Source organism: Ambystoma mexicanum, chromosome 1q (genome assembly GCF_040938575.1).
Source record: "Ambystoma mexicanum isolate Mex_15411 chromosome 1q, UKY_AmexF1_1, whole genome shotgun sequence".
Lineage (NCBI taxonomy): Eukaryota > Metazoa > Chordata > Amphibia > Caudata > Ambystomatidae > Ambystoma > Ambystoma mexicanum.
In genome coordinates this window covers 464,229,352-464,254,551 of record NC_090922.1, presented here as the reverse complement: position 1 = coordinate 464,254,551, position 25,200 = coordinate 464,229,352, and positions in this window count along the sequence as shown.

The following is a 25,200-nucleotide window of genomic DNA, read 5'->3' as shown; positions in this document are numbered from 1 at the left end:
TGGACCTGGCCTGACCAACACAGCCAGCTAGGTGGAGATCCCATCCCTGCCACAGTCGGGAGTTGGCGGTCCAGCAGGGGTGGACACCACAACTGGAGACCAGCAGATGGAGGATGTTCAGGCACCATCGGACAGGGCACATGGACAGCAGCACCAGGAGCAGGCTGTAGGTGGGAGCAATGATGGCTCGGGGCCATCAACATCGGAGGGGCAGGCATCAGCCGGAGGGCAGGAGGACCCTGGACGGGAAGTGTCTTCCGTGTGGCAGCGGTTGGGCCATGCGATAGATGCGGAGTGGCAGCGGGCGGAAGAGGCACAGCTCACGATGGTCAGGGCGGAGAACTCCATGCCTAGGGCCCTGAGGCGGGCCGAGTGCCTCGAGGCCATTCACAGGGACCTGGAGTTCCACATGTCATCGTCCCTGCGAACCCTAGGGGCCATGGAAGAGGACCGCCTCCGGAACATCGAGCAGGAGTTCGATGATGCCCTGGCCCGGAACATCAACATGTGAGCCGTTGGACTTGCCCGCTGCCCTTGTAAATAGTTATTTGGTTAGTATTAGGTTTCCTTTGGTGTTTTCTTTATTTTGGACCTTTTGGACAATGGACCACATTTTTGTATATAGTTTTTTTATTAGGTAGGAGTTTTTGATAGGTTTCATTTCTGCAGTTGGGATCATGGTCCCTGGATTGTTCATCTGTATATAGTTAACTGTTGGATTCTACTTTTTTGTTTGGATTTCCCCATGGAGCAATGGTTTTCACTTTTGTTTTGCCCTTGGATTTCATTTTTGGAACTGTGACTTTGGACACCTTTCCTTTGGATTATGATTTGTTATTTTTCATTATTTTACAGACATGCAGCTTTTCTTTTTTAATTTCCATTGTCGTTTGTTTTCCATTCATGTTGCTTTTAATACATTTTTTTCTTTCTTTTTTCAACTTCGATGTGTGGTATTATCTCATTGGTTTCATGCATGTCATGATATGGGTTTTGAGATTCACTTGCACCCATTGTGTGTGTGTGAGGGACATGTCTTCATTTACATACTTCATACAATAGGGCTGAATAACTTCCAACCCTGGGTGAGCTCGCTCTTTCTCCCCTCGATGGGTTTCAATTCATTTTCATTAGTAATTTATATTTCTTCGTTAAGTAATCCACCACTTTTGTTATAATATTTCCAATATTTCAATTGTTTATTTATTCCTAACCAATCAGTGTTTCAAAATTGTTGCCAATGCATTTCGGACATCCGTCCATCATCAGGGCTATCAACACTGTTTGGCTTTTCGTTTTTTTGAATAGCTGTCGCGTACGGAGAGCAGGAGAGTAGAGATGATACGCGCTAGATAAGGATACTGGCAACAGAGGTGAACATACACTCTGGGGACGAAAAGCCAAACAGTGTTGATAGCCCTGATGATGGACGGATGTCCGAAATGCATTGGCAGCAATTTTGAAACACTGATTGGTTAGGAATAAATAAACAATTGAAATATTGGAAATATTATAACAAAAGTGGTGGATTACTTAACGAAGAAATATAAATTACTAATGAAAATGAATTGAAACCCGTCAAGGGGAGAAAGAGCGAGCTCACCCAGGGTTGGAAGTTATGCAGCCCTATTGTATGGATATTGTTTCAGAACCTAGTGCCTAGGCTCAAGGGTGAGCCCTCACAATTGATTGTAGAAAAGTGAACAAGTAGCAACAAAGCAGTGCCCACCCCATTTCCTAATTGTTCATTTACATACTTGCCATTGGGGTTGTGTCATGTAATTGGCATTTCTATGTGGGTGGATGAAATACTTGGGTGGGTGTTTGGCATGTGGAGGCTGGCCATAAGGGCCAGGGATCGAGATTGTGATGACGTGTTGGCTGGGGGACAAGTGTCAGGGCCTGCTGGCAGGTGCCCCGCACTGCTGGGGGGTAGGGGTGGAAGGGGACATTAGTGGGACATGAGTGGGTGCCTGCTGGCAGGTGCCCCGCACTGCTGGGGGGTGGGTGTGCAAGGGGACATGAGTGGGGGCCTGCTGGCAGGTTCCCCTCAGTGCTGGGGTGTGGGGGTGAAAGGGGACATGAGTGGGACATGAGTGGGGCCTGCTGGCAGGTACCCTGCACTGATGGGGGTGGGGTGCATGGGGACATGAGTGGGACATGTGTGGGGGCCTGCTGGCAGGTACCCTGCACTGCTGGGGGTGGGTGTGCAAGGGGACATGAGTGGGGGCCTGCTGGCAGGTGCCCTGCACTGCTGGGGGTGGGGGTGCAGGGAGACATGAGTGGGACCTGAGTGGAGGCCTGCTGGCAGGTGCCCCACACTGCTGGGGGGTGGGGGTGCAAGGGGACATGATTGGGCGCCTGCAGGCAGGTGCCCCTGACTGCTGGGGGGTGGGGGTGCTGGGGGACATGAGTGGGGGCCTGCAGGCAGGTGCCCTGCACAGCTGGGGATGGGGGTGCAAGGGGGTAATGCGTTGGTGATCACTAGTGCAAGGTGACATGTGGCTTGGCTGGGGGGGCATGCCCATGGTGGATGGGCTGCCTTCGGGACATGCCCAGGGGTGCAGGGTAGTCCCCTGTGGTGTGGTCTGCCTGCAGGGGCCGTGGAGGGTGTAGAGGGAACACCTGGGAGGACCCACACTGCCAATTCACGTGTAGGAATCCCCTGCACCCTCAAAAAACACGTACCCCACTCGCACAGGGCCTATCGCATGTGGAACTTCCCCGCACCCCAGAAATACACGTACTCTGCTGAAATCGCGTGTTAAACTTGCCTGCACCCCAGAAATACACGTACCCTGCTGAAATCGCGTGTTAAAATTGCCCGCACCCCAGAAATACACATACCCTGCTGAAATCGCGTGTTAAACTTGCCCGCACCCCAGAAATACATGTACCCTGCTGCAATCACGTGTGGAACTTCCCACGCACCCCAGAAATACACGTACCATGAAATCGCATGTTAAACTTGCACGCACCCCAGAAATACACATACCCTGCTGAAATTGCATGTTAAACTTGCCCGCACCCCAGGAATACACGTACCCTGCTGCAATCGCGTGTGGAACTTCCCGCGCACCCCAGAAATACACGTACCCTGCTGAAATCACGTGTTAGACTTCCCCGCACCCCAGGAATACACGTACCCTGCTGAAATCGCGCGTTAGACTTCCCCGCACCCCAGGAATACACGTACCCTGCTGAAATCACGTGTTAAACTTGCCCGCACCCCAGAAATACACGTACCCTGCTGAAATCGCGGGTGAAACTTCCCGCGAACCCCAGGAATACACGTTCCCCGCTTGCCGTGTGCTGTGTGGCGGCCCTGTATACTGGTCCAGGGTTAGCGCAGCCCTTTGCGCTGGATTGGGGATTTTGGTGGCTTTTCCTTGCCAAGGGGCGTTCTTGGGGGCGTTACTGGCGCTGATGCAGGGTCGCTGCACCACTATGCGCTGCGGCTGCTTTTGGTGGCTAAAATCCATGAATATGCTTTGCGCCGAAATGGATTTTGGCGCATGCGGCTGGCGCAGACTATCGCACACGCACACTGTGCGCCAGCCGCGTGCGCCACTTGTGCGCTTAATTCTATGAATTACCCCCTAAGTGTTAGTTTATCTCCTCACATTTGGTTATATTATTTGCGAGCACCCATTTATTCTTGGGCATTCCCTTTTTATTGGGAAATTTTCCACAGATAGACTGGCTCGGGAGCATTAGTATAGCAGGGGACGAGTTAAGAGGTCATATTTTAGTGCACTGCTATTTGATTTGATTTTGATTTTGATTCATTTCTTACGCGCACCAAGCAAGCAACTGTAGTATTGGGCGCATCATGTTTAGTCAGGGATCAGGAAAAAGTGTTTAGTGGATGCAAGGGCTCTTAGGGAGGCCCTAGAAATTATTAGCAGGGCATCTAAGGCCCAATTGGAGGGGGCGGTGGTGGAGGTTACGGGAGAAGAGGAAGTAGGTGGGGGCAGGCCGCAGCGTCGAGCAGCGGCAGATGGGGCTCTCGCTGCAGTGGTGGCTTGCACCCCTGCGAATAGGAAGAGGGGAGGTATGGGAATCTAGGGGCAGGAAGTTGAGCAGGGAGATCGACAGGAGAGCATCCAGGGGAGAGGTTCATTTGGGTGGGGAAGTGGATAGGGATGTGATGCATAATGACCAGGGAGAGGCTGCAGATGTCAGGAGTGCTCAAAAAGGGGTAGGGCAAAGGGGACGCTGGGGGAGGATGAGGGGGCACAGAAGGGCATGACAGGACAGAGGGGCATGGGGGGTAAGTACCTGCGGAACAGTGCATGTGGGAGAAGGAGAGATAGGTCCCCATCAATTAGTGAGGATAGGGAGGGGCGCGGAACGGCCCCCGAGGCTAGGAGGATTTCAGGCAGAGGGCACTGCGCAGCCCCCGCTGTCCCAGAAGATGAACATGGTGAGGGTTTAAGAACGGTCCCTCCTAGGTCGGCGCAAGGACAGTCTAGAGGGTGCAGCATGGCCCCTAGCGATGAGGATCACAGGGTGGAGGCGAGCACAACTCGCCCGAGAGAAGAGGACCAGGAAGGGGTTTCTGCGGCCCCACCAAGAAAACGCCAAAGGAGTGGCGGGGCGGAGCCCCGGGCTCACAAGAAGAGGATCTACGCGACCCGAGCCTGAGCTCACATCAGGAATGGTATTCGGGGGTGATGAAGTTGGGATTGAGGAATATGTGGGGTAGTGGGAGGATGAAGGTTATAGGGTGGTAAGGAGAGGAGGGAGGAGAGAGGGGGTTGTAGGTGGGTTTGGGAAAGACGGGAGCAAGGCACCTGGGGGGCAAGAGGTCGGGGGAACCATTGGCTGGGTGAGACTGCTGACATGTTTTGTCCCTGCAGTAGGAGCCCAGTGAGGAAGGAGATGAGGAGCATGGGAGTGGAGGCCAGACCGCAGACAGGTAATGGAAGGTCTGAAAGAGGTGAGCGGGAAAGGGACTGGTCATCTGCATGGCAGAGGGGGGATATGAGAACAGGGGCAAGAAATGAAGGGTCTGGTCGGCAAGGGGCAAGGAAAGAGATTGGTGTACAGGCTATTGGAGCCATGGTGAGTGACAAGGGTAATTGCTTGGTGGAGGTTCAAACGGACAAAGTGGTTGAGCCATTGGTGCTCGAGGTACAGGTTTCAAAAGAAAAAGAAGTTGAAGTGAAGGGCAAAGAGAAAAAGCTACCTTGCATGGGCATCACAAAACCTTTGGGGGCACACTTGATGGCAGCGGCTAAGGATAAGATTCAGGCAGGAGAATTTGTGAACGTGTTTAAACTGCTTCATAGGGAAGTGAGAGCAAAGGAGGGTTCTAAGGAAGAGGAGAGATAGTTGGTCTTGCGCCCAAGAGTACCGGTGACAATTGAGAATTGGACATCAGCGTTTATTATTAATGCCTGTGTGTGTTATGAGAAATTTCTGGAAAGGTGTGTGGCTCTACTAAAATATATGGATGTGATCAGGAAGGCGTTTACAAGTTTCGGGGGCTTTGCATGGGTATGTTATGATGAGGAATTCAGAGCAAGAATGGCTGAGGACAGTCAGGCGTTTGGGGGGAGATAGACATTGATTTATGGCTGCAATGGATGGCAGCAACGAGGCCTGCCCCGACGTTGCACACAGCAAGTGGAACGCCTGTGTCTTTCCCTCCCTTTCTTGGTCGCCCCGCCCAGGAGGTGGCGGGGGGAGGTGGCAGAGGGCAGTCCTCAGCAGCGTGTTGGGCATTTAACAAGGACAGCTGCACAAGGAATTTCTGTAGGTTCAGACAGTAATGTAACAAATGTGCAGGGAAACACTCTCTCATTCAGTGCTTCCAACAAGGAGACAGGAGGAGAGGGAGAGGAGCTGGCAGAGGGGTTGTGGGGAAAGGCTTTTACGCCAGTTAAGTTGGATGTGCTGGAGAAGTGGTTGGAGTTGTATCCGGACAGGGAAGGGGCTAAGATTTTGAGGGAGGGTTTTTATCAAGGTTTCAGGTTCGGTTATCAGGGACCAAGGGTGCGCCGGTGGGCGGAAAATTTGAAGTCAGCCAAAGAAAATGTGGAGGTGGTAAGACAGAAATTGGGCAAGGAAATAGCGGCAGGGAGGATAATAGAGCCATTTGATGATCTGCCGGGAGACTTAGTTGTATCTCCACTGGGTGTTGTGCCTAAGAAAACCCTGCTGCGCATGTCTGTTAATGATTTCATTGCTCCTGAGGAATGCGGGGTTGTATATGTAAGTGTAAATCAGGAGGTGGATTTGGTGAGGAAAGCAGGGTGTGAGGCCTTCATGGCCAAGTGTGACATTAAGCGGTTTGGTATTCTTTGGAAATCATTTTAACCCACCTAGGAGCTGACCACCCCAACTGGTTTCAGCTCCACAGTCAACCTAGAATTATTAGACTAGTTTGAATTTCTCTCCAAAGACAAACTGCACAGATATGAACACATCCGCACTTTAAATTAATACTAAGGCGTGTGTGTACAACAATGCAGATTACTGTTTCATTTTGTGCAAATACTCTTTCTTTGGTTATTATGTTGTAACAATGTGAATATGATGTAATATTTACTCCACAAAGCAATACTAACACACTCCTGAAGCATAAATTGTGATGTGTTTTTCGATGTAAAGAATCACAGTACCCATATTCTGTTCATTTACTGTATTATGAATATGGGTAATATAAATCCAGTCTTGGGAACTGGTCTTGCTGAATAAAAGCAACATGTTTTGAGCACGAAAGCAATGGCTCAGGAAGATATTTGGAATTTATATCCAGAATAAAATAACCCCTGTATTTGGATACTCAGCTTACTTTTAAAAGACAACAACCTGATACAACACAGTAGAAAACTCTAAGCAAGACTAGAGTGAGAAGCATTTTCATGTGGTTGGAGCCCCCCTTCTGTTACCTAACAAGTGTGACATTAAAGTGGCTTTCAGGTTGTTGCCGGTGCACCCGGAGGATTTTTGGCTGTTGGGTTTATAATTTGAGGACAGGATATACATCGACAAAGCTTTGCCAATGGGGTGTGCAATTTCCTGCGCCTTGTTTGAGCGTTTCAGTTCCTTCTTACAGTGGGATTTTTCATGCAGTTCCGGTTTTCAAAGTGTGCTGCATTACCTAGATGATTTTCTGTTTATTAGCGGGGTGGAAGGAGAAGGAGAGTGCGCAGAGATGCTGAAGTTGTTCCAAGATTTGATGGGAGATTTGGGTGTGCCTGTAGCGCAAGACAAAACAGAAGGGCCTGCAGTGGTATTGACATTTCTAGGGATTGAACTGGATTCAGTAGCGAAGACCTCACGTTTGCCACATGACAAGGTGTGCAAATTGGTAGGATTGCTGGAGAAAGTGGTGGGGCCAAGAAATGGATGCTAGTGGAAATGCAGAGTTTGGTGGCGCATTTGAATTTCGCATGCAATGTGGTGGCTCCAGGGTGGACATTTTGCCGAAACATGGCGCGGTCTATGGCAGGAGCAACGTACCCACATCATTGGATAAGAGTATCAGGTGCAGTGCGGGAAGATTGTAGAATCTGGCTGCGTTTTTTGGAGAGCTTTAACGGAGTGTCCATGTGGTTGCAGGGAGACCCGGTGTATTGGGAAGTTCAAATTTTTTCAGATGTAGCAGGTGCAGGAGGTTTTGGAGTGTTTTGGGGAGGAAAATGGTGCGCGGAGAAGTGGCCATCGCTTTGGTTGAAGGAGGGAAGGAGCATTGCATTCCTGGAATTCTTTCCTTTGTTGGTTGCATTGGAGTTGTGGGGGAAGGAGTTGAAAAACAAGAAAGTGAATTTCAACATTCACAATGCTTAAAGTGGGCCGGGGCCTGCCGGGGCCGGGCCCCGGCAGTCTCCAAAAAGTGGGACTGAGCCGGGGCCCTGCCGGGGCCCCCGCCCAACCGCAACATTGGCGGAATGCATTATCCCATCGCGGCCACAGCCGCGACGGGAGATGCGCCTGCCATGAAGTCAGGCGAGCCGACAGAAGTGGCAGCCAGCCACAGCGACGCTGTGACTGGCTGCCACTTCTGTCAGTCATAGTAACTGCCTTTGGTGACCCCTCGCACGAGAAGTCACCAGAGGCAGTTACTGTCCCTTTGTTTCCTCAGGTCGCCGAGGCGTCTTTAACCCTCGGCGAACCTGGGGATTCCTCGACGTTTATCAAAGATGGCTTTGAAAGTACACATTTCAAGCCATCTTTTATAAAGCTTTGTCGACGGACAATTTTGTCCGTAGTCAAAGCTTTATAAAAGATGGCTTGAATTGTGTACTTTCAAAGCCATCTTTTATAAACCCGAAATCTTTAAAAAAAAAAAGATGGCCTGAAAACTAGGCAAACCGTAGGGTATGCACACAAATATAGAGATGTTACATATCTCTATGTTTAGAAAAGATGGCTTGCATAGTACACAAACCATAGTAAGGTATGCACACAAATATATAACATTTTTGTATATTTGTGTGTATACCCTACGATTTGCCTACTTTTTAGGCCACGCCCCTCCCACAAGCCATGCCCCCAAATGAGGCCCCCCCCTCGATTTCTTACCCCACTTAAAGCCCTGGCAACGGATCAGAGGGTGGTGAAGCTGATGAGAGAGTTTGCTCTGTGTTGTATGAAATGGAATGTGGTGTTCAAAGCAACACATGTGCCAGGGAAGGATAATGGCATTGCTGATGCATTATCTCGTTTTCAGTGGCAGAGAGTCCGTGGATTGGCTCCAGAGGCGGATCAGGAGGGGCAGCAGATTCCAGAGGAGCTGTGGAAAATAGGAGGATGAGAGTGCTTGCATTGGTGGAGGGACCTCTTGCTCCGGCATCTGGAGAGGCATACAGGAGAGCTTGGGAGGATTTTATAGGAGGGGGAGCTTGTAGTTGGAAAGGATGCGAGGATGCGGAAGAAAGGAGAAGAGACAATGTCACTAATTTCCTATTGAGGTGCATTGACATGGGCTGGTCTAGGTCAACTATAACGGGGAAACTGGCAGGAATTGCTTTCTATGGGAAGTGGTTTTGGGGTTTTCAGCCGAGCGGTGGAGAAACGGCAAACAGGATGTTGGAAGGATGGGCAAGGGAAAGTAAGAGGGAAAAAAATAGAGGAGACCGGTATCAGCAGAATTGCTAATTAAGTTGTGTCAGGCGGTGGGGGGAATTTGTTGGTCGACCCGGGAAGGAGAATTGTTCGCAACGTGTTTTACTTGGCTATTCTTTGGGGCCTTTAGGGTTTCTGAGCTGGTGGGGGGAAAAAGTGGGGTAAGTGGGTTGCAATGGGACGATGTCCAGTTTACAGAGTTAGGTGTGGACATCAAGATCAGGAGGTCTAAGATGGATCAAAAAGGAAAGGGCTCTTGGTTTTTGCTGGGTCGAGGGAGTAAGGAGTTATGCCCGGTTCAGACAGGTTTGGTTTGGAAGGAGCGTTGTGGGGGTAGGGCATGTTTGGTTTTCCAGCATGAGAAGGGGGAACCACTATCAGCACAACAAGTTCTGGGAGTACTACGAAAAGCTCTGGTAGCAGTGGGAGAAAAGGCGGAGGATTTTGGAACCCATTCATTTACGATGGGGGCAGCATCTGAAGGTAGCAGGATGGGTTATTCAGAGGAGAAGGTGAAAAGTCTCGGGCGTTGGAAGTCAGGGAGATACAAAGGGTATGTTAGGGATTTGGGCAAAGGGGATGTTTGATAGAGTTTTCAGAAGTTAGCAGGAAATTTGCATTTAGTAGTTTGTTGTTGATTTGTAAGTGATTTTGAAATTTCTTTTTCAGATGCTGCTCGGAAGCCGGGGCAGATTGCACAAATTTGGATCGTTGGGCATTCAATTGTTAAGTGGGCGGGGAAAGAAGCTGAGAAAAGGGTTTTTGGCTGACAATTGGGTTCCAGCTATAAAAATGTTTTGGTAAAATGGTCCGTTTTAGGGGGGCTTCATTGGGATCAGTTACTTCCTATGTTGGCGGAGTTGAGGGAACGCTACGGGTCTCCAGATGGGGTGATTATTCATGCTGGGGAAAACGACCTGGTAAGAGATATGGGAGTGGCTCTTCTGAGGAAAATGAAAAGGGATTTGTTATGGGTCCGAGAAATGTGGCCTAAAGCATCTGTAGTTTGAAGTAAGATGTTGCTGCAGAGAGTTTGGAGCGGAGCGAGAAGTGAGGCAGCGATAGAGCGGGCAAGGATGGGGATAAACAGAGAGATGGTAAAATTGTGTGCCTCGGTGGTGGTTCAGGTTTTGGACCAAAAGGAAATAGTTTTGAAGGGTTCATGATATTTAGAGAGGATGGTGTCCACTTGTCGGTTTTTGGGAATAGTCATTATCTGGCGGACTTGAGCATGTTGGTGGGAGATATGTTAAGGAGTTGGAAGTAATGAGAACTGGTAGGGGTGGGGCAGAAAGAACATCTCAGTGGAGGGGTTTTCTGGTGCCGGGGGCATGGCCCCTTTAGATGTGGGGGGAGGGAAGCACAATGGGGGAATGGCCCGGGAAAGGATGGGGTGGTGCTGTTTGCACAAACGGGCTACCCCCGGGGAACAGGTTTTCGGGGAGAAAACGGGACACCTTGAGAAGTGGTAAGGAGACGGTAGGGACCAAGGGATGGTTAGGGAGGAAGTGGATTTATTTATTTAATTATTTAATTGTTGGGGAAATGAAAGTGTTAAATATTAATTGGTTTGTTTAAAACAGTTTGTTAGTTTGTAAGGCCAGGGAGCCAGGTAAGCGGTTATTTGTAAGCTTAGACCTGTCACATTAAAGCGACCTTCTCCACTCTAAACGGGTCTGGGTTTTTGTGCAGTAAGTCAAAAGGGGGGCCCCGGAGGGAATGCAAAGAGAGGTGGCCTGTGCACAGAGCGCCCTCCCAGGGGTATTTAAGCGTCAGGGAAGGTTTGGGAAGCAGGTGACGGATGAGGACTTACGATTGACCCGCCCACCCACCCCCTTTTTTGATTTTGGTTATTCTGGTTTCTGGTTTAATTTCTGGGGGGGTGGTCTCTTTTAATGTGTTTTCTGATGGGTATCATTATTTCTTTAAAATTTTCATGGGATTTTAGTTTCTGTTCTAGGTTTGTATTGTTTGGGTAGTTTTTTGTGACAGGTTGGGGCATTCGTTTTGGAAGTTGGAATGTATAATATCTGTTGCTGATGTGGCAGGTCAGACTGGCTGCAGGTCATAGGAAGGGGGAGATTGGTGTAGAGGGGAGTTTTTTATGGGTCTGGGAAGTAGTTTGGTTGCCAGGGGAATGGCCCCTTTAAATGTGGGGGGAGGGAAGCACAATGGGGGAATGGCACGGGAAAGGATGGGGGTGGTGCTGTTTGCACAAACGGGCTACCCCAGGGGAACAGGTATTGAACCTGAAGGGGCATTGCCCTGGGGAGAAAACGGGACGCCTTGAGAAGTGGTAAGGAGACGGTAGGGACCAAGGGATGGTTAGGGAGGAAGTGGATTTATTTATTTATTTATTTATTTAATTATTGGGGAAATGAAAGTTTTCATTATTAATTGGTTTGTTTAAAACAGTTTGTTAGTTTGTAAGGCCAGGGAGCCAGGTAAGCGGTTATTTGTAAGCTTTGACTTGTCACATTTAAGCGACATTTTCCACTTTAAACGAGTCTGGGTTTTTGTGCAGTAAGACAAAAGTTCCACTGACAAGCCAAGGCTATTGCATTGAAGTACACAAAAAAGGGAGATGGGATGCAAGGAGGGTTAAACAGCCTGTGGGTGTTCTTTGGTTATTTACCCACCCGTAGACTGCCCTTTCCATGCTAATCCGTATGCCCATTCCTACGCACTACTGGCCCCACCCTGCCCAAAAACACATCCTCGTAGGATCTCTTTTGGTTGGCTTCATCAAGCTGTAATATCAAACTTTGGCCTACCAGTATTTTTACTAAAAGGTCTTGTGAGAGTTAATGGCTTAATTGCAGTTGTAAATGCGTTTCTTGTGTAATAAGCATGTCTTACCAAGTGTGCCTACAGCCACTTGATTTATGATTTATTTATTAGCCCTTGCAATGAAGGCCTGATTAAAAATGTATTGGCAAAGGCAACCGTTTGGGTTTATGTATAATTATTAGATACACATTTTCTAGGAACAGCTATCATATGCCCAGGTGTTACACCATTTTCCAGCATTTGCCATCTTATGGCCAGGTGGTACCATTTATGGCACTGTGTGACAAATGGAAGGAAAAAGAATGGGCGGACCCTCTTTTTTAAGGGGTCTGACTCAAGAGGGTTGAGAAGTGCAAAGATATGAGGGGGTTGAGTCAAAGGCTTCCTAAGCCAATAGCTTAACAGGAGGTCGCTAAGGCCTTGCAAAAGAGCTAGATTGCTGCTAGCTCGGAACAAAAAATCACAGTGGAGGAACAAAACAATATAAATTTATTTAACAGGAAGACGTTTTTGAGTTTTTTGTGCCATTGTTTGGCATATATGCATACAAAAAATCTGCATTATAGTGGATTAATATACAGTAGTGACAGTCTATTAAATGTGTTGTTAACTCTCACAACACATTCACAATGTCGACACTTGAGTTTGTGTTTCTGGTTCGGTGTTTAGATGATAAAAGGCAGTGGCTGATGGAAATGGAGCAGCGCTGCACTGAAGATACCGAACTGTCTTCAGGACGTGGGGGTCAAGTTCAGACTTGGTGAATGAGTAAGGCGTCGTCCTATAGTAAAAGAGGCTATGTTAAAAACAGTGAGAAAAAACAGCATGTCCACTGATGGTGAGAAAAGCAAGGCGAAGGACCTACCATGTTGACGTTGATAAGTGCCATGGCTGTGGTCTGAGTAAAAGAGCAGCTGCAGGAATTGCGGCTGCGCGGGTCAGTCTGCAGATGTCAGAGTCCCCAATCTAAGTCAAATGGAAGTCGAAATGACCGGTGAGAATTAATCTGTGCAAAGGCCGTGACTATGTCAAAGATATAATCAAGCAGTTGCGGCTGTGGGGGTCGGTCTGCAGATTGTCAGAGGCCCCAATCTAAGTAAAAAGGAAGTTGAAATGACTGGTGAGAATTAATCTGTGTTACGGCAGTGACTATGCAGAAGCCTTAATCAAGCACTGTGTCAAGTGGGTGGCCGAGACTAGGAGTTTAAGGTGAAGAATACTATTATCTGGTCTCAAAGGTACAAAGTGGGTAAGAGTTACGGGCCAACCTTGTAGTGATTCATAATCCGCACTAAATTTCAGTTCACTATTTAGTGGTGCACGAAAACGGTTAATGTGTAGACTGTAATTATTGCCAGTACATGGCGCGAGTGAAGAAGGATCCTGGACAACAACCAGGGTGGATATGAATTTAGCGAAGCCATCTTAAATGCGAGGGTTACGTTACAACCAGATGGGCTGGGTACATGCAATACGGAGGGAGAACTAGAGCGGTGCCGTGAAACTTACCTGTGCCGGAGTCAGGAAAAAGAGCTGTGTCACTGCTGTCGATTGCGCTTGACTGGCTGCGCATGTCAGTACTTAAGAAGAGGCCATAGTGACTGCAGGGACTGCGCATGCGTCCGGGGGTAGTGTAAGAGGTTGGCGCGGTCGTACTGAGTGCGTAGGTTCACGCAAATCTTGTTGGTCATGTGTGTTAGCGCATACGTCTGGAGGTAGTGTCAGTGGTTGGCGCGGTCGTACTATGTACGTCGGTTCGCGCGTTGCTTATTGATCATGTGTGACAGTTGACATTACTGAAAATAGCGCCCATTGGAAATACATAGGTATTTTTTCTCCTTGAAACAACAATGAGGAGATACAATTGAAAAGATGCAAGTCACTGGGTTCTTCTAGTGTTCCATGCCAACAGTGCAGGTTTACATTTGGGATCGTGTGTTACAAAGTAGTACAGAGAAACATTGGGGCACTCTTTAACATAGTACCTATGAGATATTACACATGTGATTGGTTTGCAATTGTTGTATCTTTTTTTGTGCAGACAGATAATGAACATTAATACATTACAATAATACTTCCGGTTGATGCACCGGGGTTTTCAAAAAGAGTCATGTGTTGCAGTTGATCACAGACAATTGACCAAATCCAGCAGACAAGGGCGGAGGCATCGTTCTCTGGAGCAGCACCCTATACGACACTGAAGTAACAAGACAACTATCGAATACCAAGTTCCACAGACAAATACCGTTGAGCCCTACGTCGAGGATCCTATCTGAAGTCAACAGTCTGATGTGTCACGCATATGACGAAGGTTGGATTGACGAAGACGAGAAAGCATTCCTGGTCAATAACCATCTGATCGTTCCAGCATTCTATTTGCTCCCAAAAATCCACAAAAACACTACTAATCCACCTGGGAGACCTATCGTAGCCGGCATCGGATCAGTCCTTGAGCCTCTATCAATCTACGTGGATCACTTCCTAAGGCCCTTCATCAGTAAGATGCCCTCCTATGTCCAAGACACCACGTCTATGATAAAAAAAACTGGACACTATACAAGTTGAACAAGAAGACCTATTAGTTACCCTGGACGTCGAGTCACTTTACACGAGCATCCCTCAAATGGAATGTCTGCAAGTTCTTAAAACCTACTTAGACGATAGGCGAAAAAGAGAACCCCCCACCGCTTTTCTTCTTGAGTGCACCCGACTAGCTCTAACAGAAAATTACTTCATCTTTAAACAATCTTTTTATCAACAATGCCACGGGACCAGCATGGGTGCCACCTTTGCCCCACACGTGGCCAACTTGTTCATGGACACTTTTGAAAAGAATTCCATCTACAACGAACACAACACCTTTAAAGACTCCATCGGTTGCTGGCTAAGATATATCGATGACGTGTTTATGATTTGGAAAGGGACCGAAGATAATCTCCACATATTCCTGCTTTGGCTGAACTCACAAAATGAGTCCATCAAATTCACTATGGAGTTCAGTTCAAATCAGATCCTTTCGTGGATTTAGCAATATCCAAGAATCAAAACAATTCTCTCAGCACCTCTCTAAATCGCAAACCGACATCCAAAAACACTCTACTCGAGTATTCAAGCTTCCACCCTTCAGGGTTAAAAACCAACCTACCCTACGGCCAATTCTTACGTATTAGACGTAATTGCTCCACATTAACCGAATACGAATCCAAGAGTAAAGAACTTGCAACCCGTTTAAAAGAACGGGGATACCCTAGCCACATTGTTCGTCAAGCCAGAAAAAGAGTCAAACACACCAATCGGGAGACCTGCCTTACTCCCACAACTAAAGATCTATCCGACTCTAGAATGACCTGTGTCACCACTTTCACTCCACTGAGTAACTCAATCAAAAAGGCAGTCCTAAAACACTGGGACAAGCTGCAGACAGAATCTTTTAAACCAGAAAAACCAAGATTTGCCTTTAAACGCAGCCGTAATCTAAAAGACCGACTTGTACACACATACACAGAAGCGGATGCTCCTAACAGTACCCAAACTACATTGTGGAACCTCCCGCCTGTGATAGGCCACTTTAAATGCGGCAATTGCTCCGTCTGCAACCTCACGGCCAACCTCAAGACCATTGATCTGTAAAGAAACCAGTGGACCTTCAACTCGTTCACCAACTGTAAAACAAAATGGTCGGTATACATCATCAAATGCCCTTGTGACCTCATTTACATAGGCAAATCAAAGAGAGAAATTCGACAACGGATTTGTGAACACGGTTCCTGCGTACGAAACCAAATAGAAGACAAACCACTAGTGGCACACTTCAAGATGATGAATCACACCCACGACGACATCTTCTGGGCAGTATTGCAAACAGTAAGCAACCCTTCCCGCGGAGGTAACAGGGACCTTGCCCTCCGCAAACTAGAGCAAAAATGGATTTATCGTCTGGATTCTGTGAGACAGGGTCTAAACATTTCCATCGAATGGAACCTGTTCTTTTAATAAGTGCAATTATGTCCAACTGCTCCCCTCACCGAGCCTCGACCCAGTCACGGTCACCCTTGCACCCATGTGTCTCCTCTAATAAGTAGACCACGCCTTCAGTACTGCTTACACCTGCACTTTTATTTGGCATAGTGCGAAATAAGATAACGCTTTTCCAATTGTTGATTCATTAGTTTTGGTCAATTGTCTGTGATCAACTGCAACACATGACTCTTTTTGAAAACCCTGGTGCATCAACCGGAAGTATTATTGTAATGTATTAATGTTCATTATCTGTCTGTACAAAAAAGATACAACAATTGCAAACCGATCACATGTGTAATATCTCATAGGTACTATGTTAAAGAGTGCCCCAATGTTTCTCTGTACTTTGAAACACACGATCCCAAATGTAAACCTGCACTGTTGGCATGGAACACTAGAAGAACCCAGTGACTTGCATCTTTTCAATTGTATCTCCTCATTGTTGTTTCAAGGAGAAAAAATACCTATGTATTTCCAATGAGCGCTATTTTCAGTAATGTCAACTGTCACACTTGATCAATAAGCAACGCGCGAACCGACGTACATAGTACGACCGCGCCAACCACTGACATACCTCCAGACGTATGCACTAACACACATGACCAACAAGATTTGCGTGAACCTACACACTCAGTACGACCGCGCCAACCTCTTACACTACCCCCGGACGCATGCGCAGTCCCTGCAGTCACTATGGCCTCTTATTAAGTACTGACATGCGCAGCCAGTCAAGCGCAATCGACAGCAGTGACACAGCTCTTTTTCCTGACTCCGGCACGGGTAAGTTTCACGGCACCGCTCTAGTTCTCCCTCCGTATTGCATGTACCCAGCCCATCTGGTTGTAACGTAACCCTCGCATTTAAGATGGCTTCGCTAAATTCATATCCACCCTGGTTGTTGTCCAGGATCCTTCTTCACTCGCGCCATGTACTGGCAATAATTACAGTCTACACATTAACCGTTTTCGTGCACCACTAAATAATGAACTGAAATTTAGTGCGGCTTATGAATCACTACAAGGTTGGCCCGTAACTCTTACACACTTTGTACCTTTGAGACCAGATAATAGTATTCTTCACCTTAAACTCCTAGTCTCGGCCGCCCACTTGACACAGTGCTTGATTAAGTCTTCTGCACAGTCACTGCCGTAACACAGATTAATTCTCACCAGTCATTTCAACTTCCTTTTTACTTAGATTGGGGCCTCTGACAATCTGCAGACCGACCCCCACAGCCGCAACTGCTTGATTATATCTTTGACATAGTCACAGCCTTTGCACAGGTTAATTCTCACCGGTCATTTCGACTTCCATTTGACTTAGATTGGGGACTCTGACATCTGCAGACTTACTCCCGCAGCTGCAATTCCTGCAGCTGCTCTTTTACTCAGACCACAGCCATGGCACTTATCAACGTCAACATGGTAGGTCCTTCGCCTTGCTTTTCTCACCATCAGTGGACATGCTGTTTTTTCTCACTGTTTTTAACATAGCCTCTTTTACTATAGGACGACGCCTTACTCATTCACCAAGTCTGAACTTGACCCCCACGTCCTGAAGACAGTTCGGTATCTTCAGTGCAGCGCTGCTCCATTTCCATCAGCCACTGCCTTTTATCATCTAAACACCGAACCAGAAACACAAACTCAAGTGTCGACATTGTGAATGTGTTGTGAGAGTTAACAACACATTTAATAGACTGTCACTGTCACTGTCACTGTATATTAATCCACTATAATGCAGATTTTTTGTATGCATATATGCCACACAATGGCACAAAAAAACTCAAAAACGTCTTCCTGTTAAATAAATTTATATTGTTTTGTTCCTCCACTGTGATTTTTTGTTCCGAGCTAGCAGCAATCTAGCTCTTTTGCAAGGCCTTAGCGACCTCCTGTTAAGCTATTGGCTTAGGAAGCCTTTGACTCAACCCCCTCATATCTTTGCACTGTGTGACAAATGCCTGCCTCATGGCTAAACAAATGTAAAAACAATGATTTTGCCAATAGTTGTTAAATTGTGCCCTGTGACCTTGTTGTGGACTGCTAATGCTGCCCATGAAATGCCTCCTGTTTATTAGTCTGATTTCAGCAAGTATGAAGAGGGCAAGGTGACTGGGAGTACCCGTGCATATTTTGATTCCTGCGGGGCAGCATATCAAGCTATGGGCTGTGATCATATTGAGGTGAGGGGCACGACCAGAGCTTCTGTATCCCTTCTTTTTATTGGTTGGAAGGAACCCCAAAGGCGACCGTGCCTTGGGCCCTGAAATTCCTTAAAATGGCCCTGCAACAGCTTGTTTGAATCCCCTGATTCTGCCAAAAAAAAAACAGGTACGAAACGCTTGAAGTGAGCACATTTTTGTTGCAGGATGCAGCAAGACTTTTTTTTGCCAGATATCGAAAATCCAGTTCAGCACCGAGCATCGTAAAATGCGCATTATACAAAATGGACGACAGCATTGACCCCTGGGGGACCCAAAGAAGTAACCTCTGACAGCCAGTGTTAAACAGTTGAGGTGAGGTAATCACAAACACTCCCTAACATGTGGCTAGCACTGCTGCCCTGTGACTGTCGCTAGAGGCCTTTCGGAGGCGTGGGCTTGTTTGAAAGTCTGAGCGACCCACCCATTCAGCTCTGCTCACGTTCTCTCGGGGAAAATAGCGCACTATTTACGTAAAGGAGTGACCGTAATAATTCTGCTCGAGAACAATTTCGAAAATGTCAGGGGGTTTTAATATAGTAAGAACGAGAAATCACCAGTCTGGTGGGATCAACAGTGAACAAAACAACCCTGAAATGCGGCCGGTTCATGTCCGACAAAGAATGCCAGCCTTTTGCGCGCCCACTCCGCAATTGCCCATGTAATTGGAATTTGAGTTACAAGTCAGCCAGGAAACCCACATACATTCTTTTGTGCCCAAAATGCCACTAGTATTTTAATGATACACTGGAAGGAGGCTGTGTCGAAACAGTTGGAAAACGACCTCGGGTGCATTTGATTCATGTCCTGGCAATACAATTGGGAAAGGAAATTACGAAAAATGAAGGAATGTCTTCTTTGTATAGAGTCAATTTTTATTTATTGGTTATTTGTAATGCACACTATACATCAAATTGAGTTTTGAGGCGCATCAAGACAGGGGCGGGGGGGGGGGGCTCGGAGAGTGATGAGGAAAAGGGAAAGGGAGAGGGATACATCAAAAACAGAAACGTTCTTAAAAGGTCTTGAAACATTCGGAGGGTGCAGGAGAGAGACCAGGGGAGAGGGGAAGGAGGGGGAACTGCAGGAAGTGGAGGAAGGGGTGAAACATAACAAAAGGCGTTCCTACTAGGCCGCAAAGGCTTAAACAAGAACGGGTGAGGAGGGAAGTGCAGGAGGGATGGGGGAGAGAGGTACAATGAAAAGCAAAACTAGATTAAAAAGTGCAGGTACAAGGTAGGTACAAGGTAGGTCAAATGCAACATGGAAAGCCCTCACCCTATGGTGTGGGGAGGCTGCATCACAAAGCAGGTATAAGGTAGGTAAACAGTGGATGCAGGTAGGTAAGTGCAACTCAATGCACGGTTTCAAAGTCAAATAGTGGTTGCAAGTAGATACATGCAAACACAGCACTGTGTCAAGTCAGGCGTGGTTGCAGGTAGGTGAGTGCAACACACCACACGGTATCAAGTCAGGCGTGGTTGCAGGTAGATACATGCAAACACAGCACTGTGTCAAGTCAGGCGTGGTTGCAGGTAGATACATGCAAACACAGCACTGTGTCAAGTCAGGCGTGGTTGCAGGTAGCTAAATGCAACTCAATGCACAGTTTCAAAGTCAAATAGTGGTTGCAGGTAGGTGAGTGCAACACACAGCACTGTGTCAAGTCAGGCGTGGTTGCAGGTAGGTAAGTGCAACACACCACACGGTATCAAGTCAGGCGTGGTTGCAGGTAGATACATGCAAACACAGCACTGTGTCAAGTCAGGCGTGGTTGCAGGTAGGTAAGTGCAACACACCACACGGTATCAAGTCAGGCGTGGTTGCAGGTAGATACATGCAAACACAGCACTGTGTCAAGTCAGGCGTGGTTGCAGGTAGGTAAGTGCAACACACCACACGGTATCAAGTCAGGCGTGGTTGCAGGTAGGTAAGTGCAACACACCACACGGTATCAAGTCAGGCGTGGTTGCAGGTAGCTAAATGCAACTCAATGTACAGTTTCAAAGTCAAATAGTGGTTGCAGGTAGGTGAGTGCAACACACAGCACGGTTTCAAGTCAGACGTGGTTGCAGGTAGGTAAAGCACAGGACAGGGGAAGTCGGAGCAGGAGGGAGTAGGTAGGCAAGATGCACCAATTCAGAACCGAGTATGCAATTCAATGTAAAGGAGTACATCATGCTGCAAATCATCACTGGTTGGCAGAAGGAATAGGGGGCGGTGGAAACCACGGCATGTAAGAGGGCAGCAGAATGAGTAGAAAAAGGGGCCCCCGCAGGAGCGGAAAGATAAGAAGGTCCAGAAAAAAGGTAGAAAGAGGCCAGCCCAGGTGAGCGGGCAAGGGTAGCTTGGTGAGAAGGAGCCCTGCATCACCGATAGGCCAGTGCATGCACCAGCTGCAAAGAAAGGGGAGAAGTGAAGAGGGAAGGGGGAAGCCGGAGCGGAACACAGAGCCACAGCATGTGGAGGCGGCAGCCAGAAACAGGGGCAGAGATGAGGCAGTGGTGGAGTAAGGAGGGGGTGGCGTCCCCCCTGGATTCACCCTGGTGCCCATTGAGTCCCGCTTGGCTGCCGCTGGTCCACTGCCACTGTGTGAGGCTGTGCCATAACTATCCATTTATGTCAAATGTGAATGTGTGTCCCGGGCCGCGTGGCGCACACGCACCCCCACCCACTATGCACACAGTGCGCATAAGGGCACAGGGCACACACTCATTTGGGCGGGGCCCACGGCCCACCCTGGCGTGACTGTTATTAGCTAATATTATGTGTGTGTACTAGTGGTACTGAGAGTCAGATAAGATGAGACAAATGTGCGGGCCTGCTCGCTCCACTCACGCTGCAACGGGCGGGGGGCCGGCACGCATTCATCATTTAAGTCAATGGCACAATAAACTCAGTGATGTGTGGTGTGTGTGTGCAATAATTATGCGGATGGAAGAAGGCAGCTTAAAGCGCCTTGGCTGCTTTTTAGTTTTTAAATTGAAATGCACATGATCCAGTGTAGAGTCATGCACCTTTTGTGTGGATGCATGATGTGTGTCCGCCTGCATGATGTGTGTCCGCCTGCATGATGCGTGTCCGCCAGCATGATGCGTGTCCGCCAGCATGATGCCTGTCCGCACTGTCAATGCTTTGCATTTTTGTCATGGAAAATTTAAAAGTAAACTCACACGAATCAATGAAATGAACATGCCAAGTGCTGCACCTGCCAGTGGCACAGTGCCAGCCAGTTTAGACAAAATCATTAATGGGATCATGTGATCAGATTCATTCGCACATTCGCCCCATGGCACGATATAATATGACTCTGACACTCAGCACTGAGCAGTTTCCATTTCTCTGGGGCCGGTCCGTCCCAGGCTTGCCTGCAGGCCAGAGCCTCCAGTCTATCTGGCGCCACAGCTGCTGCACTGTTATCAGACACATTTGATTTGCTTTAAATGTTGTAAATCTCCCAGCAGATTCAAGCAACAGTGCCGCCTCCGCCATAGAATGTGCCACTACTGCCTCCTGGGACCACAGAGAGAGCTGAATCGGAGACAGACAGTCGACCACCACCACCAGGCAGGCACCCCACCACCATGCACACTCAGCCGGAGTTACCCTGTGAGTGTCGAGTCCAGCAGCACAGAGCAGAGCAGCCTGGCCAGGCACCACTCCACCACCGACTAGCCAGACACAGACCTGCCCTGCTGCCAGGCTAGGCCTGCCTCCATACACATGTACAATCACTGTGGTGCCACTGACTGCTGGCCTGCCCTCAGCCACCTGCACTGCCTCTGCTGGCAGAGCCAAGTGCCAGAAGTGCAGCCCTCCACCCCCGCCCAGATGGCCCTTGAGCGGATCATGGTCGTAGTGCCCTGCCCGCGCGTGCTGCCAGCCCTTGCCATCCTCGGTCGAGTAGGTCCTCTACTTTGTGAGTCAGTGACTATCTCTCGGCTCGAGCCAGAAAGCCAGGAGCCAGCCCCAGCCAGCTCACCTCGTCGCCTCCAGGCACCAGCCCCAGCTAGCCTCAACCTCGCGACCATGCCGCACAGCGCTCTGCCAGCCAGACCTAGTTACTAAAGTAAGTAATTTTGCGTGCTGCTGACTGTGCTGTGTGTGTGAGGGTGTGTGTGCTGCCTTTCACTTTTTTGAAACATGGGATGTGATCTCCTGTGATTCTACTTGTCTTAGAAAGCTCGGCTCCGCTGGCTGAAGGTGGTCAACTAAGTCAGAACTTCCAGAATGAGTGATTCATTTTGATAAATGCTCTTTTTTTTATAAAGCAGCTCTTCTTCCGCTTTGTTTGATGTTCAAATACAACTACTGTGGGACCATGTTGGGGTAGAATCTGCCCAGAGACTGAGATGCGGATTAATTAATTGTATAATATGTATTGAGTTGTCAGCACTTAAGTTCTCTGCCACCGGTTTCTGTGCTGTTGTTTGTTGTCTAAATGTGCCTGGGCAGTGGGCCCTGGGGGCAGACTAGAGCATTGTTTTTTAGGGCCAGGCCCTCTGGAGATTTGCTGTGCTGTGACAGTCAGCAACATGATTCTGTACAGTGTGATGTGTGCTTGAGGGAGGCGGCCTTGCCTTGAGCGTGACCTGTGCTTCAGTCAGAGCCAGGTCAGTCCGTGAAGGTGTGCACCTCCTGTGATACTTGTGGTTCATAAACACGTGGCCATGAGTGTATCCAATGAGCAATGAGTAATGGGCACATACTGTCTGTTAACGCATGTGCGCTTCTTCTGGATTGCACATGTAAATAGAGTGTTTAGCTGGACCCTCATGTCACTCTTAGTTTAATATGCATGTTTAACTTGGATGTGGTTGATACTGATGGTCTGTTATGCCAGGTTGTTTGATGCAGCATGTGTGCCCGTTATCGTCTGTGGTTCTGGGGGGAGCGGGGCCATTCAGAATTACCAGCTCTGTCCTTTGGTGTGTGTGTCTTATGGTATTGGCCTTGCAGCCCGGTTTGGCACGCTCCTGGACCTGCCCTCTGTTAGGGAGAATGTTAATTTCTGTGCTAATTCCCTTCAACCTTAGAGACCCCCAGCTCTTTTGCTGGACTTTAATATTAACCCTGGCGTGAATGAGACATTTTTCTCACTCTCTCATGTGTTTTTTCTTGATTTGGATTTTGTATTTTTATTGTATTTGGAGTCTGACAAACTCCATACGCATCTGCTTTTCATATGGTGACACACAGCACCTTCAGTGCAGTGTCACAGAGAAAACCTTTAGATTTCTCTTAAGGTTATAATACCTTTTCTTGGGCGAACTACAGTTCCCAAGAATGGTAAAGCAAAATTGATTTATTATTATCCAATCTCCAAGTTCGCCGTTTTTAGATTGTGGTTATTTAAACCTAATGAATTTTAACTACATTATGGGATGTATTTTATTGCAGTCAGACTCATGTTTAACTGACTCTAGATCCCTGTTAAACCAGGCAATCTGAGTGCAAGTTGCCTAGCAACTCGGGGCAACGGCGGATCTGACTACGCGTCACCTTGGGAACGACCTAACAAATAGTCCCAAGATGGCGCCTGCCTCTTCAGTACTCTGACAAAGCCAACGCGTATGACTGGAGTTTCTGTAAGTAAGCGTTCTCTTATGTTCTAGTGCTGTGCACATTGTATATCTTTGATTCTATTCACAGTACAATTTTCGGGTATATTGGTTAGTAATTTTTGTTTATAACAATTGGATTCAGCAGACGCGGGAGATTGGATATCATTGATATAGCCTCACGCAAGATTTACATGGTCCGTAGCTACTTACATATTAGGCAACTGCAAACGATTTTGGCACGCTCCTAAAGCTCCGAAAGCAATGACATAATACAATGTGCGGACTACAAGACTGGGACTAATGGGGTCTTTAATAATTATTTTGGCACTAGATCACATATAGATGGGATTTGACCCATTACATACAACCTGCATTAGAGGAACTTATGACCCCCCTGCGTGGGTAAGTCATTATGCTTTAGAGTTATGGTTCTAACTACATATTATGGTTTTATATACCCGTGGCTAATGTAACATTTGTTTCTTGTCTCTGTGTGTTTGTTTGTCCATCCCCCCTTTTTCTCTTACCCTTCCCTACATTTCGGAATTTATTATGTGTTCAATTACCATATGCCCATTTATTTCCTTGCTGTTTAATATGTTGCAATTGCATCAATGCCAAATTTTTCCATCTCTCTCTGCTCATGATGTCTTTGGATTACACGTGAATATGGGTGATTTTGCTTTTGTATTTGTATGACTTAATACCTGACTGCTTTTTGGTTATTGGTTTTGTTTTGTTTGGCATTGGATATATGGACTATCCTTCATATATAGTTTGTGTTGTTTTCATTACGTTATATTAGAATAGTATGAATGTATAAATACTATGTCTAGCCCTGATTTCAGAAAGGCCAGCAAGGGCCAAAACACGTGTTATCAGTAAAGGGCGAACTTGGAGATTGGATAATAATAAAACACTTTCAGCCTAAAGGGGCGCAATGTCCTGGATCATCGTTTTGCATGTTTTTGCATACCAGTACTACAGTTTATGATGGATTTCCCATGGCTTACCGTCAATCTAGTGACCTGCGACGATATAGAATTTTGGATATGTGGAATTAGGGGTTTCCTGTTCCCATTCCACATTGGTTTGACATGCTATAATTAGTGGAACTACTTGAGGTTCAACTGTGAACAACAAGTCGCCAATTAGACCAGCTGTACCAATAAGCCTGGCTTTCTTTTTAAAGCAAAAGTGACTTTACTTACCTTTTCTCTTTATGGGTCCAGCACACCATCTTATGTAGAGTGCTAGGGGGTTACTTAGTAGCCCCTTATCCTACATTCTCATGTAACATTTTTTGTTACCCCTCACTAGTTTAAATGGCTGTTGGCAGTGGTTTACTACCATTGTGCTTTTCGATTGCAGGCTGAACCCTCAGCTGCAGTACAGCACCCATGGGTTACCATTTTGTCAAAATGGTCCCTGCCTTCTTTTTTCACCATTTCTGTTTGAGAGGTCTTTCTTGGGTTTTACTCTGTGTGTTGAGATAGATTTGAGCCCTTTGCTTGTTCTGCCTTTGGCGGGCTTCAGCCCTGAAGC